The 2,913-nt window shown below is 44.5% G+C and overlaps 1 long non-coding RNA gene across 1 annotated transcript in view; it reads right to left on the bottom strand.

Annotated features, from left to right (window-relative positions):
- Positions 1 to 2,749: 2,749 nt before the first annotated feature.
- The window catches only part of LOC106815590, a 9,571-nt gene continuing 9,407 nt past the window's right edge, over positions 2,750 to 2,913 (bottom strand). Inside the window, exon 3 of the long non-coding RNA XR_001394761.1 lies at positions 2,750 to 2,760. This is a non-coding gene — a long non-coding RNA (uncharacterized LOC106815590). The remainder of the gene's footprint in view (positions 2,761 to 2,913) is intronic.

Here is a 2,913-nt window from a genome sequence, read left to right as displayed (position 1 = left end):
GAGAGAGAGAGAGAGAGAGAGGGAGAGAAAGAGAGAGAGTGAGAGAAAGCGAAAAAGAGAAAAAACGAGAAAGCGAGCTAGAGATATATTAGAAACCCTTAGGCACATGAAGCGATAAAAACCAAATAGAAAGATCTGAAAGACTCGCTTTGCATCGATAAATGCTTATTGTCATTTACAGGGCGCGATGACATGTCATTGTGAGTTATGCAGCGTTATAAATTTCTTGCTCTGTTCACTCCATAGGCGTAAATTCCTTCACAATTGAAGACGTTCAATCGACTATAATGAGACATAGAGCAGGCAGAAGTCAAGAGCATCGTCGGACCTTTGCGGGAATTTTTTCTCAGCAGCGAAACTCAGGAAAATCGCAACGCCCGCGACCGCTGGCGATGACGACGACGACGACGACAACGACAACAGCAGCAGCAGCAACAGCAGCAGTAGCAACAACAACATAATAGCAACAACAAAAGCAGCAGTAGCAGCAACAAGAACAACATTTAAAAATAAATCTAACAACTGCAATAAAAATGAGGAAAACATGAACTACGGGCGCGAACATTGCAGCACCAACGGGCATCGCCCACTGAAGTGCCCGGCGGATAGAGGGAACATTTCACTTCTACACACATGTGAACTCTTTGCGATGATTCGAGTAGCGTTTCAGTCCGATTGCTTGCGAACTAGTAACTAAAGACAAATGTCACGTCGAGTCAGCGTGAGAATGTAAAAGCAGGTAACGTAACAGAAAGCGAGTTTCACGCGTGCTTGTTGAATTTACATAAATGCTTGCCATCTTGTTTTAACGAAAACTAACGGGTATCGCGTGTTGCGTCTGTGACGTCAGCAATCGCATCTAAATGCACACCCACTTCCGTATATACTTCACCCGCTATCCTTTTAATACCATATGTTTATATTTGATAGTAACGTTGCCACGCTACACTCGCGTTTATTCGAGTGAATTGCGCTTATATAGTTTAGGAATGATACGCTAAATGTAACGCGGCCACATCATCAAAGGATCATCGTCTGCCATGCATAAAGTAGCAGGGATCCTGGAATTTTTAAATGAGTGAATTGGGTAGTGAAACCTCCACAGATCTCTTTCCGAGAATACGGTTGTGATCGGATGAACGTTAACTTGATATTTTCTGCATTGAAACGCGCATCATCCGTTCTATTTTAACGTAGAGAAAGATTTGATACTTCCTGGAGAATTCGCTTCTCCCTTCGGACTGACCGGAGAAGTACGGATCTTGTGAGGCATCAGATGGTGCTCACACAGCTGTCATACTTGATTACTCATCATCACATCTGGGATTTGCAGCGATCGAAGCCGTTGTTTCATCACCCCCCCCCCCCGAATCGGCGTTTTAATACGCCATCGTTTATACGGTAAATAGGCAACACGCGCGCGTCAGCCACCGAACGTCTCTGCGGCCCAATCCTTCTTTGGGGACCCGGTACATAGATCATCATCATCATCAACAACACCACCAACAGCAGCAGCAACAGCAACAGCAACAGCAGCCACGGCGGCGGCGGCGGCGACGGGACGGCAGTCTAGCTCTAACCCTAACCATAACCCCAACGTTAACTCTAAACCTAACCTTAATCCTGATCATAACCTTAACCATAGCAATTACCATGACCATAACAATGACCATAAGCATAACTATTGCCCTAATCCGAATCCTAACTCTAACCCTCACCCTAACCCCAAACCCAAACACCCTAACCCTAACCATAACCATAACGTTAACTCTAAACCTAACCATAATCCTGATCATAACCCTAACCATAGCAATTACCATAACCGACATAACCGTAACAATAACCATAAGTATAACTATTGCCCTAACCCGAAGCCTAACGTTATCCAACCCTCACCCTAACCCCAACTCTAATCTTAGCATTAACCCGAAACCAAGCCCTAACCCTAACCAAAACCATAACTCTAATCCTAGCCCTAACCCTAACATTAATCATACCCACTCTATCCTAACTCTAATCCTAACCTAAGCCTAACCTATGATGAGCTTACATCATTCGAATTTTCAGATCTACAGCAGGATTAAACACGCATGTGCAGCAGCAGCGGTAGCAGCAGTAGCAGCAACAGTAGCAGAAGCAGGAGCAGGAGCAGGAGCAGGAGCAGTAGCAGCAGCAGCAGCAGTAGCAGCAGCAGCAGCAGCAGCAGCAGCAGCAACAGCGTAGGCTCACCCCAGCTCGACTAGTCTGACAGCTGAGTACGTAGCAGTGATATGTGAGCCCGCCCGTAACGTCTATTCCTCACCAATGCCTAAGAATTATCACACGCCACGCACGCATTCACTTTCTCCCAAATTATTTGCGATAGAATCATGAATATTTACGAGCGCGAGTATGTAGGACCGACATGCGCGCGCACCGCACGCGTGTAAACGTCCCTCATGTGTTAGACGGGCCGCTAATTGTAGCCGAAGGATCAGATTTGTCGTGTCATCACGCAATTTCTAACTTCTAGAAATTCTCGACAGTTTTCATACGAATGTATATGAATGCGCATGCGTGTTATAATTACTATATATATATATATATACCCGAGTCGCCACTCGCTTGCATCGTTATTTACTCATAATTATCAATCAAAGATCTGTCGACGGATTTCATGAATAATTATTGAGATAATTGTGATATTTAATCGTGACTATTGTCGTAACTCTGCGTGTAATAGTAACAGCCGGCAGCTGTCAGAGTCGTAATGGTGCCCCGCTATTCATACAGATTTTATAGGTAGGTATAATTATTTATATGAATCGATGTGTGTTGTGTGTGTGTGTGTGTGTGTGTTTTGTGTTTTGTGTGTGTGTGTGTGTGTGTGGTATTGATATAATATTTAATCCATTCTTTCTCACCTGCTGCGGT

The sequence above is a fragment of the Priapulus caudatus genome, unplaced genomic scaffold (assembly GCF_000485595.1).
Source record: "Priapulus caudatus unplaced genomic scaffold, Priapulus_caudatus-5.0.1 Scaffold29, whole genome shotgun sequence".
NCBI classification, from domain to species: Eukaryota; Metazoa; Priapulida; class Priapulimorpha; order Priapulimorphida; family Priapulidae; genus Priapulus; species Priapulus caudatus.
Note: the sequence above shows the minus strand (reverse complement) of the source record. Positions and strands in the feature narration are given on the sequence as shown.